At 52.9% G+C, this 13,895-nt stretch overlaps 1 long non-coding RNA gene across 1 annotated transcript; it reads right to left on the reverse strand.

The window, feature by feature from the left end:
• Positions 1-4,756: 4,756 nt before the first annotated feature.
• On the reverse strand, positions 4,757-6,244 carry LOC141920178 (uncharacterized). Its single transcript, XR_012622243.1, has 2 exons — positions 5,914-6,244; positions 4,757-4,960 (listed from the first exon to the last, which is right to left on the reverse strand). It is a non-coding gene; the product is annotated as an uncharacterized LOC141920178 (long non-coding RNA).
• Positions 6,245-13,895: the final 7,651 nt, after the last annotated feature.

The following is a 13,895-nucleotide window of genomic DNA, read 5'->3' on the forward strand; positions in this document are numbered from 1 at the left end:
AGCTGCCAGAACTTTTCACAAGGTTAGAAAAGTGCTGGGGAGGCGGCAGAGGAACACCTGGCTGTTTCATCCTCCCTACACCACAGCGCTGCTGCTTGGGGCTTTTGCGTTCCCTTCAGGAGTTGGTGAAGCATAATGGAGCCTTTTGAGACTGGAAGATACTGCTCTGATTTAGGGTAATTGCCTCTATGTCATGATTCAGCGCATCAGTTGAGTGCTCGTCCACCTCTGGACATGATTAACGGGACATGATTAACTGTAAAGACCGCAGGGATTTTCCATGGGACTTATGCATGTGCTTCCCTGCTGTGCTGAACTCGGTTCCCTGTTAGTGCTACCAACTTCAGTGGGGTTGCCGGAGAGCGAACGGAAGAATTCAGCCCTTTTGTATCAGATCCCCCTTTGTTTTATCTGACCGCTGAAATCGCAGAGCTGGAATATTTCAAAATATTTGCTCAGCTGGCCACAAAACGCGAGGGTTTCTTTGGAGGGAACGGCTCATTTCTTCTCCAGCCAGATCAAGCACCTCCGGCTAATGATGAAGCATCACGGCACGCTGAAGCCCTGCTAATGGCAGCGTCCTGAGGAGTGAAGATAAACAGTGCTTGCCGCAGCATGGGGGGACGCCGATCCCTCCCCTCTGCTGATGACAGAGGATGAGCAAAGGAAAAGGGGAGGGGGAAAAAACATGCTGTTCTGGATGCCCCAGTTTTCTTATGCTTTTTTAAAAATTTTATTAATACCTAGTAGCCTTACCAAAGCTAAGCAAAGAATCCCTTTCATCCGCTGGTCTGTTTTCTACCTTTGATGGCCAGCCTTTCATTTTACTTTGAGGTATCCCCCCTCAGAAAGCTCCTTGCTGCCTAGCCAGCACATTTGTTCCTCTCTGGCCGGATGCAGATGTGACCAATTTGCTTCCCTGACACAATGCAAGTGGAAGCAGGGGTGGAGAGGGGAGGAAGGTCTGTGAAGCCGAGTCGCGCAGCAGAAGGCAGAGAGAAGAGTGCTGCGCTATTTATTCCCTTGCTTCCACCAGGGTCTTCAGTGTCCCGGCAATGGTAAATCTTAACTTTCATGCTATAGTGCACCAGGATGCAATTTACTTCAAAGACAGCATAAATCCCCGGCTGCTGCTTATATCACAGGGCTCTTGCATAAAAAGGGTTTATGTGCTTCGGTCCCAGGAACAGGTTTGCACTTTTTGGCATGGATCTCAACTGACTGGCCTGTGATTGGCCTAAAAATCTCAATAGAGCCACAAAAACTAAGCTGTCGCTGCCCTCCTGAGCTGTCCAAGTGCCAAGCTCTGGTACGCTGGCGCTGGGAGCGCTCCTGTCATGTCCAGCCCCACCTTTGCACCACAGTGGGCCCCCAGCCCTGAGCTGGATGGAGAGGGAGGGGAGGGATTATTTTGTTTAATCTTAGGAAAAACGCTAGTGCTGGGGAGGGAGGGGAGGAAGGAAGCAAATTCTTCCCTCTTTGCTACCACAGCTGTCTTGCCAAAGCAGAAATGGAGAAAGCACTTTGGCCAGGAAAAGCCACGTGTGAGCCGCGTGGTCCCATTGCGGAGGTGGGCTGGGGGCTGCGTGGTGGTGCGAATATCTGCCCTGCCTCAAGGGTGAAGGGCCCAGCCCTCAGCTGCTGTGAGCCTCTTGGTCTCCACAAAGTCATACCACTTCATGCTAACCCTGGGAGCTTTTTGTTGCTGTAGCAAATGTCATGGGTTTAAACTGGAGAGTGCTAAAGACCTGTTAAGGCACATGAAGAAGGTACACTTTCAGAAGCGGTAGAGAGCCTGCAGAGCTCAGACCCTAGTGTTAGGAGTGATGTGGGCAAGTAGAGCCCCAAATCATTTCCAAAAGTGGGACTTTGGCTCTGTTTAAATACTGTTTATGTACCCCTTGGCCAGGAGAGTGGTTCCCTCAGCCCAATTCCAGACAACCTTGTCCAGGAAGACTGGTCTTGTGTGCTAGCAAACAAAAATAAAGCTAAAAACCATCCAGTTAAATTTCTAAGAGTTTAATTTCTTGGCTAAATGTGGGAGCCTAGACATTTTCTAAATATTGCTTTTGGAGTGAAAGAGGAGAAAAGAAATCCCTTCTGCCCTCTGTAGTTCAACCATATTAATAATGTCTTATTTGCAAAGCTGTTTACGCCTCCCTTCCCTTCTGCTGGGATGCTGCTGTGTATCTGCCCTCATCAGAGCGCCGCTATTAGCTGGCTTCATCGTGCAGCGATGCTTCATCGTTAGCCAAAGTTGCTTTATCTTCGTGAGGGAGAAATAAGCCATTCCTCTCAGAAACACCCATATTTCATGGCCAACTAAGCAATATTGCAAAAACATTGAGATTCCTCAATTTCCTTGATCATATATAGCAGATGCTGATTTGATGCTAGGAAAACTGATTAGCAAACCCCTTCCTAGCTAGTCTGTCACAGCGCTGACAGCCCCAACGCAGCCAGCTTGTCCAGCAATAGAAAGACTATTACTAAGTGCATTTTTCATGCAGCGAGAAAGAGCGTCTCTAGCTGCTTCTATGCACTGAAAACAAATTTCCAAAAGCCCGCACAGCAAAGTGCCAGGGTTATAATCCACTCCTGTGCAATATTACCTTCAAATGCATTATCACTGGAAGTGTAAAATCCCAGCTCCTCTCCCGCTGGAGCCCCACTGTCATTAACCGAAGGCTTTCCCCAGCCAGAGGCCTGTTTAACTTGCAGGGCTGGCTGTGAAACCAAGGGCATTACTGGATGATGCTGTCATGCACAGCCGTGCAGGTCCCTTTTAAGGGAGCAGTGGAGCCGTTGTAGTGGGTGAGCTGAAATCTAGTGTGTATAATTTCAAGGAAACATATAGGCTTGCCGAGGCTAAAAATCAAGATCAAAAGTTCAGGGTTAAATTCAGCTGTCGGGTCTAGATAAGCTTATCTCCAAAAAGTGGCTTATGAGAGATCTGCTCTGGGCTGAAATGCTTAACTGGTGACCTGCAGGACTCGGCGCTGCTCTCCTTCCCACCAGGGCTTACCTCCAGATCTGCATGTCTCCTGCGCTTCAGATGCTAAAGCCGTAGCGGGGAGGCGGGGGGCGGATAGCATGTCGGGACAGCTGCACTCTGGCCCCAGGCCTCCTGCAGATTTACGCGCTTTCACTGAGCCTGGGTGTCCCAAAGAGAGCAGCGAGCGGCGAGCACTGTGGTTTTGTTATTGCATAGAGGCCTGATCTGGCAAAAAGGGAAAATTAGAGAATTTTTTCCAAGCGTTCTTTTCCACTCTCTGAAAAAAAGCCAGGCATGCCTGTAATCAGCTGCAGGAGCGGAACAGCCCTCTTAATTTATTTTAAAGTGTCCTTCAGGACTGTCTGGTTAATAACCACGCTCCATGGCGCTGTGCTCCCCAAAGGGGGACAGGCACCGCCTGGGAAACTTGTGGGGTTTTTTTCCCTGGATCAGATACCCTCTGCTTCATTCTACTGGAAACTGGGGAAGGGAAGCATGCACCCGAAGAAAGTAGGATGGCAGGAGGAGGATGGCAATCCTGCCTCCTCCCTATAGCTGCTGCAGAACTGGTAGCTCTGCGTTCGGGATGCTGCGGAGGGTTGCTGGCACACAAGAGGCTCCCACGGCTGCAAAAAACTGTGGTGACAGCATATGTCTAATTCCAGCCCTTTGCTTAAGAGGACTGGTTAAAGACATCACAAATTTGAGGTGCGCAAGCATGTGCACCGCGTGCATTGCACAGCTGTTTGATCCCATTGGAGGTATTTACAGTGCATGGATACGACAGGTTTCTGGGAAGGGCAGTAAATGGGAAAAAAGGTCATTTGATCAATCATCTTGCAGTCTAGTGGTGTGGCAGCCTTTGTAGGGAAAAATAAATCAATCTCTTTAACTTGTCCCTATTTTTAAAACCCATGCAGAAGTTTCCAGGATGCAGCACGGAGACACAGCTCCTTGTTAAACAGTGAGGTGTCCTCTCACCCAAACCGCCTGTTGCTGTGAGAAATTAAGACTGAAGCAGCAAAACAAGCCTGGAAGGCTGCCAGCAGCAGGAAGCCACGGCAGTGGAGCCGGACGAGGCTCCTGTCGGGTTAGACATGAGGTGCACGGCTTCCCCCCGGGGATGGTCAGCACCCACTCCTGCCTACCACTGGCCCCCCCCAGGCAGGGTCCTCCTTCGAAGAGAGGACCAAGCTGCCCTGTATCTCCCAGGAGAGTCCCCTCTCAGAGCCGATGGTTTCTTGCAGAGCATTCCCGTACACAGTGAGGCTGGAGAGAGCATCCCACAGCATTCAAGAAGTGCTCCTGGCAGCCAGTGACACCCCCCCATGGCCCCTTTGGCTGTCTGGGGTGCCAGCAGCCCCCTCTGGCCCTCGACACAGCACGTTGGAGCCACCAGCTCCAAGGGAATCCCGCACCCAGCTTTTTCTCACAGTGTATGATTTCTGTGCAGAGACACAGATACATGCATGCATACGTATGTGTGCCTGTGAGAAAGTTACATTTCAGGCGAAAGGCAAAGCGTCTTATATTGGAGATGACAAAGGGATCTATTGAAATGCAGTAATGTGAGTCATTGCCACGGTGCTCTTGCTACCTTAAAACGATCCAGAAATGGTTGAGAGACTGAAAATTAGATGTTTCTTAAAAAAAAAAAAAAAAAGCAACAGAGCTGTTTTAAAGGTCTGGGAATACCAGTTTAAACTTTTAACATTCCCTACGCTCTTCCTTTCCTTTCTTACATAAAGGCAGACTATGAAATTCTGGCAAAGAGTTCATTTTATTTTGAAAAACAAGCTTTTGTAATATCTAAGAATAATAGGAACATTCTCAAAGCTTTACAAACCCAATGGGCTTTCACTGATACTTTAACTTAAAGAAATCCAGACACTGCAGCAGGGAGATCCTAAAAGTGGAATGGCCTTCAGCTTCCATGTCCAGCCCCAGTCACATACAAACCTCCAGCTGAGAAAGTAAAAATGAGACCTGTGAAATGAAGTAGTAATTTTTTCTCCCTGAAACCTGTAGTTTTTCAAATATTGCTGTGTGGAAGGCTGATGGAGATCATTCCGAGTTAGTCGCTGATTTACCCCACAGAAAAGCCCTAGGGAAGGGCCTTCTTGAAGACAATTTTACATTGACATTTTCTTTGCATTTTGAGGGCCAAAAATGTTGGTTGGGTTTTTTTGGTTTTTGTTTTCTGCTGGAAGCGAAAAGATAGCTTATGCAATCACAGTAATCTGAGAAACAGGGCCCTGGGAACAAAATGTGACCTTAAATCACAAAATTTGTAATAAAATTGTAGGATTTGGGACCTCTGTTGTAAGATGAATCTACTACATTGAGCTTCCGCATCCTGTTCTCCTGAGTGGGGTTTGGTGTGCGAACATCTGACGAGGCACCAGAGCAGTAGTAGTCTCTTCCTGCCAAAAATAAATGGGGAGCGGGGATCTTAAATCCAGCTGGACCAGGTTAATCTGTGCTTAGATTATCTCAGTTGCGCCTAGGATTAAGAAATGCTTTAGCAGGGACTAATCTTACCCGGTGGACAGCATGTCTGGCTGACTTCTTAATCCCATTGCTTGACTCCCGGGACTCGGCTTCCAAGGCCCCGAGCATCCCTGTGGCCGACCCCCACACACATGGGGCTGTGCCTCTCTGTGGTGCTATGGTGGGGAGCCTGGATGCAGCCTCAGATCTTTTGCACAGCATCACTCTGCTTTTGGTCTTTCTTGCTTCCCTCTCTCCCCTCCTTCTACACTAACCAGAAATCAGGCAGAAGGCTCTTAGCACATGGCAAGCACAATGCAAACTGTTAGGCAGGACAAGACAGAGCTACATTAATTACCCTGATTTTCTGAAGAGCTGCTGTGGCGGAGGATGAAAGGGAAGACCGCTGATGTGAGCACATTACTTACTTTCTGCCGAATGATGCTTTGAGAAGGTCTCCAGTGATACTTCTGTGGGAGTGTAGCGGAGTTGAGTGTGATGATCCTCAGACAACCTTCTGGGAAGGTAACTCCATCCCAGCCTCTGACCCCTGGAGAGAAAAATAAGTCATGGGACAGCTGCAATGGAAATTCCCCATTTCAGAGGAAACAAGAAAAAAGAACCCAAAACACAAAAAGGATGTTTTCTGCTTGTTTCAGGAGAAATGAAACATTCTTTGCAATTTTTGGCAATTAAAAAAAAAAAAGGCAAGAGGATTTTTCTAGTAATAAGACATGCAAAAAACACCCCAATTTTTTGTTTGCAAATTGCCAGAATTTTGAGCAGCTGAATTTGGGAAGCAAAGTAGAGGTTTGCAAGTATGAAACACTCATGTGGCTGGCATCCAGCAGCTCTCCTGCCAGGGAGGAAAAGCCTCTAACACAGATTATCCATCAGTTTATGCAGCTCAGCTTCAGCGGAGAGAACTTTACGACAGCAAACCTCTTAACAGCCCCGGTTATGAAACCCTAGAGCTCATCCCTGCGGTGCCCCCGGCCACCTCCCTGCAGCATCACCCCATGGCGTCCTCTCACGCAGGCTCCCCACCAGGGCTGTCCCCATGCCCAGCCTCCTCCTCCCCAGGGTGATGCAATTCCCAAACTCAGTGCCCAGAATCACGTCTGAGCCGTAATTGATGCCTGAGGTGACAATTACAGAGGCCCTGAGAGGAAGGCAAAAAGAAAAACCAAACCCCTGCCCCAAACAAATAAGCAAAGCAGCAGCGACAGCAAATAACCCCCTGCACGATGCAAAGCCTTAAAAGAGACGATAAATATAGCCAATTAGCCCACAGACTTAGCGCTGGTTTATGTGGAGCAAGCCTGGCGGAAGGAAGGCAAACCCAAGAGCCGCTAGCCACAAAAGCATCACTTCTTCGTACTCTAAAAAAAAAAATATCCCTCAAAACAAGCAGTGGTGGTTGAAGTGACACCAGGAAGAAAGGGGGAGCAGAAGGGCAGGTCGTGCTGGGGAACAGGCTGATGGAGAGGAAGGAGCCCGGCTGCCGATGAAGGACCTTCCCTTCTATCCAGGAGGGTCTCCCCACCTGCAGGGGTGGCTTTGCAAGCACCGTGCTCTGAGAGCCCCCACGCTGGGTGTGAAGGTAACACCGGGACCAAAAGCCATTTCCAAGGGAGGATGGGGACCTGCTTGGTCAGGTCCCGTGGGTGGCTGCAGCCCGTGTCACTCCCTGGCCCTGCTCAGCACCTGGCAGGCAGGTCACGGCTGCCCAACGGGGACACGGCAGGGAAAGAGCCGGTCATTCACGTATTTAAGGCCAAGGTTAGGAAGGGATTAGCCTTTCCAAGACCTTGAACTCTTCTCCTAATCTGGATTTACAGCTGTGAATTCACTGCTGAGGCCATTTACTGTCCCTCCTCTGTCCTGCAACCCTCACATCCCTTGCAAGAAATGCCCCTGTTGGCACCCCATAGGTACCTTTGCACATCCTACCCTTAACAGAACCTGCCTTAAAACGGAGATACACAATATGCTTCTCTGCGAAATATGCCACAGCATCGCTTAACTCCTGACAACCATTACCCAGCTGCTGAATGAGCCTTATTATAAGTAATTTTTGTAAATCATATTGAAAGCATAAAGTCGGAGGAAAAAAGAAAAGGATCTCAGGTCATGAACTGCAGCAACACCTGGTAGGTTGGTTAAAAAATCCCCCCAAAAGTAAGAACTGCTAGGAAAGTTGTTGACACAAGATCCTAGGGTGATACATTACAGATATCAACATGTGTGTCACAGCCCAGCCCAAGGCAGGGCTTACCCAGACCTCCAGCTGCAGGGCTGACACCCATCTCAGCGGCCGACACCCGAGCCTGCGCCTTTCCTTGCCGGGAGCCTCTCGGCAGCTTAGCTCAGAAGGGGCCAAAACCCAGAAGATTTTGAGACGTAGCACAAACTGGAGGGGTTTTTTTTGAGCAGAGAGATCTCCTGTCCGAGGACGGCTGGGGCAGGCGGGCTCTGCGGCAGTGGCAGGGTGGTGTTAGCTGACAGCCTCTGCCCCTTTCGCCTTCCGAGCGCAGCCCCGGGCTGGGCCCGTGGGGCCCCTGCCACCCCATTTTTCATTTTGGCCACCGCTAATTAAAAGCCCCCGGCGGGGACCCGAAGGAGCCGGGGAGCCCTGGCCGCTGCGGCTGCTGAGGGGGAGGCGGGCGAGCGCCGTCCCCCGCTTCGGGGCCACCTCCTCCGGCTTTGCTGGAGCCGCTCCCGGGCGCTGCGGGTAACACCCAGCAAGTACCAGCTTTGCTCCCAAAGGAAATCCCGACAGGAAAGGGTGGGAGGGAAGCACAGAGCGGCGGGGCGGCTCCCGGGGGGGCAGCACCCCCCGGTCGGGGAGCGCGGGAAGGGAGGGCAACGCAGGGAGAGCGGGGGTGTCTGTCAGGCGGCATCAAAGCCAGCGCCTCGGGGGGAAAAAAAAAAAAAAAAGAAAAAAAGGCAGGGGGGAAGGAGGCCAGGGAGCCGTGCAGGTGTGACAAATTAAAGATTAGCACAGCCGCGCACGGGGACTCTCCGCCCGGGCTTTGCAGCCGCCGGGGGTTTGTCCGGCTGCCGCCGTCACGACGGGCGGCCCGTTCCTGGCGCGTCCCCCGGCTCTGCCGGAGCCGCCCAGCCGGTGCCCTCGCCGCGACACAGGCGGCCGGTTGCCCGGCCCTGGGCGGCCCCGCCCGCCGCACCCCCTCGTTAGCGGTTCCCGGCTCGCAGCCGCCTCCTGGGCTGAGGTGGTGCCGTTCCCGGGCGCGCTGGCTCAGCTCCGGGCCCCGCACGGCGGGAGACAAAGGCGACGGGGAGCGGGCAGCCCGGCGATGGGGGGGGGGGGGGGGGGGATGCGGGGAGCAGGTACGGTTCGTGTTTCAAGCTGAGATTAAAGCGGGAAGGGAAGGAGCCGTATCGCCCACGAGCTGTAAAATAAGAGAGGGTTTTGTTTTATTTAACGCGAGGCCATTTTGGCCGGCATAAAGTATCTATCAAAATGGAGACAGAAAACAGTTCTGCCTTGAAAACGCCGGGGCCAAATTGGCTTTGAGACTTGCGTAGTCCTGAGCCAATTAAAATGTCATAATAATGCAACCTCAGAAAAAAAACCCTGTGTCTGCGTTATGAAAGATACGTAGGAAAAGAAATCATTCCCCAGCTAGAAGTGTTTATCCAAATGGCCCTTGGTGAGAAAATCAGTTGGTGAAAAGGGAGAGGGGAAAAACGCCCAAAGCAGCAGAAGGCTGGGTGCAAGCACTCTGCTCCATGTTTGCAGCGCCCATGCTGGTGTCCCTGGAGCTCTGCAGGGGTCCAGGCGGGTCTCTGCAGGTCTGGGAAAGTCCTGCCTGTGCTGCAGGACTGGGGGCTCTGGGGTGGCTTCGTTGCAAATGACAGTTTTAGCCTCTTTGTTGAATTTCCTGGCCTTGATGAGTCTTTGGGAGACATGTGTCCCCCAGGTATATCAGCAGTAATGGAAAGTGCCACTGTCACTACAGGCACTAACTCATCATCTTGACGACCCATCGATCCCCGGAAGAGTCGAGTGGAGGGTAAAATAAATGTGGTTTGCTGGGACAGGAGGAGAGGAGGAGAATACTGAAGATATTGTGCTTCACCGGTCACTGGAATCAATGGAAAACTGGCCACTGACTTCAGTGGACATATGGCTGGACTGCGCCTGTGCTCACCCAAAAATCGGAAGAGATGTGCTGAAAGGCAGATCGCAAACACTGTCATGTCTCCATGGAGGGAATCCCACCTGTGTCCCTCTGGAGCTGCCCAGAGGTGCTCAGGCTTGTGCTTAGTATGACCTTGCTCTGAGGAGCATCTTGGACCTTCCTGGTGCAAGATGGGGACTCCCACACACTCCCCAAACTGCAGGTGACCTCCAGGGCCAGAGGGATGACCGACCTCCCCCCAGAGCTCAGGGGGTGATCAGGAGCGGGAGTTTCCTGGATGTAGCCAGTGCCTGCCAATGCCTCAGGCTGTAGCGAGCCCCCGAGGCCAGCCCCTCGCCTGGGGGCCGGCTAGCTGCCACAGCCAAGCACTTTGCTGGAGCTCATTAAGCCTGCTGTGAGGGAAGTTAATTAGCTCAGGGAAAACGCTGTGCTAATTTGCCTAACCGGCTTTTGGGATCAAGGTTAACCTCACCAAGCAGGCTTGGATGCACTCCTTCTGGCTGGGGCTCTGCCTCCTGCATCCGTGCACACGGGGAGGGATGCCCGCGGGCTCCAGAGCTGCTTTGAACGTGTTACCCCTGCTCTCTTGAGGCCCTGCGATCTCAGGTCTCCTGGCAGGGAGGACTGGCATCCTGAGGCAGGACCAGGACCACCTTGACGTCAGCCAGTTCCCCTCGGCAGGCAGGTGGAACAGCCTCTGCTCTTTGCTGCGGCCATGGCTGCAGGATTTACAAGGCGTGTGGCCATCCCTGCCCACCCCTCTCCCCTGCCCAGCTGCCCCCTGCTTCCATGTTACACACTGACCACCCCACAGGCCAGGGCTTTGAAAGGGCCTCCGCTTTTTCTGTCTTTATTATTCCCTCTTGCCTTGGAAGAGTGTAGAACTTGGGCAGGATGATTTGAACAGCATGTCGAGCAGATGGAAGCAGGTCCCTGGCTGTGTCCAGGTGGAGGGAGCACTCAGCAGGCGGAGGCTGGACATGGCAAGCTGAGAAGCCTCTCCTGGCTCGGCAAAACGCTTCTCCCTCTCTGCCTAATGATAAAGCAATTGCGCTCCATGTCTTTAGAATCACCGTTTTTGGCACACAAGCACATGGCTGTCCTCTCCTCCCTGACCCTGTGGGAAGCCGAGCTTGGTTCAGTGTGACTCGCAGTGAGGGAGAGGAGAAACGTGCATGCAAAGAGACAGGGAGAGAAACAGGAGCAGGGTAATCTTCAATGCAAGCTCGCAAGCTTGTCTAAAAATAGAAGGCGAACCGTTCCCTAGTAATTAGCCAGGAGACGGTTTTATTTGCAGCAATGCGATTTCAGCAGCAGTGCTTTTGGCAGGAGGAGACGGGAATGTCCCAGCAGCTCTTAACCTTGCAGAGTAGGAGACTTGCCTCCCCCAGCCAAGGGATGTTTCCCACAGAGAGCAGGCGAGCGTGGGCTCAGGCGCGAGCACACGCACATCTTCTTCTGCCTGCCTGGACGGAGGGAGCAAGAGGCCAGCAGAGAAGAGGTGTCCTCTCTGCAACAGCCTGCTGGCTCTCTGGGATTAGATGCTCCTCAGCCTTTACATTGGAAGAAATGATGATGAAATCCTTTCATGGGGGGCGGCAACAGCATCCTGGCATAAGGGCTTGATCTCTAAAGGGGTTCAAGCAAGGACAAGCAGTGCCTGAGGTCTCAGTGGGGAAGAACGGCATAGAGACCCAAGCTTGGATTATGGGAAGGCCTAAACCTGGGACAATCACTCTCCTGTAGGTGCCTGCTGCAGGTCTTTGCATCTAGGGGAGGTGCCAAGGGCTGTGCCCTCCCCAGACCAGCACATGGAGTCAGGGCTCCTTTTGGATGATGGGTGAAGGGTGTCAGGCTGGGCTTTCCCAGCCAGCTGTGGTGGATGCATGCTGGGTTAACACCAAGGCTGCCAGGTAGCTTCCCTTCTGGCCTTTCTTTCTTGTGGCAGCAAGGGCAGGGCGCTGCCCTCCCCTTTAGCCATCAGTCAGAAGAGACATCACAGGGCAGGAGGGGGCATCCCTGTGCAAGGGCTCCTCACGGGGCAGCTGGCATCTCCATGCTCCTTGCAGGAGTCTCCCTGAGGGGTTTGTGGAGGGGCAAGTGGCAGAACTGTCCCAGCCTGGCTCTCAGGTGCCCCTGAGGTGCTGGGAGGAGTGAGAAGCTTTCCCTGGGAAATGCCTCCAGGCTGGAGGAGCCCAACAAAACCAGGAATAATGTTTAAAATGCAGAAACTCAGCATTTATAGCCTGCTGCTGCTTACAGTGGGAATGGCACTGGGATGGAGCCAGCTTGGATCCGGGTCATTTCATGCATTTTATGGGTTCAGATAATGCATCCTGGCTGCAACAGAAAACAAAAGTGCAAAGAGAGTCACCTCAGCACCCTACCGGCCCTTTCCTGCTGGTCCAGTGCTGCACACCCCAAACCTACCCACACCCCACCAGAGCCAGAGAGAAAGGACAGAGGGACTGGGGGGACATTTTGAATGAGGAGGTGTGAACTGCCTGGGGGAAGCCTTGTGCTGCAGTCTGACAGTACAGCCCAGTGCTACGCAGCTCAATGGCCCATCAACAGGGGAGGTCACCGCTGCCCTGTGCTCCGCAGGGGCATGGGGTACTGTCACCTGCATCCTGGAGGGGAACGGTATCCCAGGACTGTTGCTTTCCAGACCCAAGAGACGGATTATCGCTCCTGCTAAAAGCATCCAGCTGGTCTGATTTTGGTGGAGCGAAAGCCCGATGGTGAGAAGAAAATGTGCCGTCTGACCTACAGCCAGCTGCTCTCCCTGAGCTGGAAATGAGTCTGTCACCGAATGAAAGAAAACGAGGTTTACATCCCATTTCAGGCAATACCCAGCCCCTGCTGTCGTCCTGTTGATTTTGTGGCTCTGCAGTCGGGTTTAACTTCCCATCTTTCCGTCTCCCTTGTTGCCTGTGAGGCCTGTGCAAACGGCGGGGGAAGCGGGCTAATTGCCTCTGGAAGAGGAGTGGTGATAACAGCTATGCTGGAAGAGCTGTCACAGGCCCGTGGGTAGCAAACTGAGAACACAGGGAAAAACACCCCCCTCTCCTCTGGCCACTCTTCTGAAGAATTACTTGTACCCATAGGAGGGAGCGCTGCTCCAGAGCACTGGGCGCTGCTGATTTGTGCGTGTCCCCTCTACCGGGACACGATTAACTGGAAAATTTACTAGTTGGGAGGTCTCTCCAGGAGCCAGTTTAAAGCCAGTAGTTCCTCCAGCTCGCTCCCGCATGGCGCAGCAGCTGTTGACACCGGATAAAAACTGAGGAGTGGGATGGGGACGGCCACGGCGTGCTCCTGTGCTGGTGCTGGGGATAGGAGTGTGGCTGTGGTGGGAGGCTGCCTTGTAGTTATGCTGGCGGTTGCCGGAGAGCCTCCAAACTTTGCTGTCCTTGGAGCTGGCACCCTTGGTGGTGGGGCAGGAGGGGGGCTTGCCGCGAGCCCCCAGGTTCGGGAGGTTATGCAGAGTCTCATTGTCCTGCTGTGCCCACAGTCGAGGACTGCCACAGGCTCCCTTCTGCCCCAGCCTCTCTGGAAACTCTGTGTTGGCACATGTGCTCTCACCCATAGGCAGGGTAGGGGCATGCAAGAGATTTGCCTCAATTTGCCTTAATAGCCAAGCGGGATAGCTGACAGGGCCAGGTGTGCACTTGCCTGGACTGTGGAGAGGTGCTGCGGCCCTTCTGGGACATGGAGGAAGGGCCTGAGCTGTTTTCTCTTCACCTGTTTTTCCCCCTCCCTCTGCCTGTCCTCTGCCCCTGCCACACCAGCCCCGCATGTGTCCCCAGCAGCCAGGGCCAGGGGTGCCACTGCCATTCCCCTGTGCATCCCTCTCCTGCCCTCCTCTCTTCAGGGATCCTCTTGCAGGCAGAGAAATCCTCAGGGGAGGCAAGCGGCCGTAGGTTTGCACAGTGATGCATGAATGCAATCAGCCCGGCCTTTCCAGGAGTGCGGGGAGCACGTGGCAAGGGGATGCAGCCTCCCTGGGAAGATTATACCTGAGATGCATTAGAAACGGTTGTGGGGATTTTTTTAAACCGGTGATTAAGAGCCAGCTTGGAAATAAAAATCAGTGATGGACAAAGAGGGCAGGGTGAGGCAGGGGATGCCCCTGCCCCAGAGCTGGCCAAATCTGTGTGCCTTGCTGTCTCCTTAGCAGTGAGGGACAAAAGCTGTACTGAAGGGGGAAATCTGGCCCAGAGTACCAACAGCTTGGAGATTTC

The sequence above is a fragment of the Strix aluco genome, chromosome 2 (assembly GCF_031877795.1).
Source record: "Strix aluco isolate bStrAlu1 chromosome 2, bStrAlu1.hap1, whole genome shotgun sequence".
NCBI lineage: Eukaryota > Metazoa > Chordata > Aves > Strigiformes > Strigidae > Strix > Strix aluco.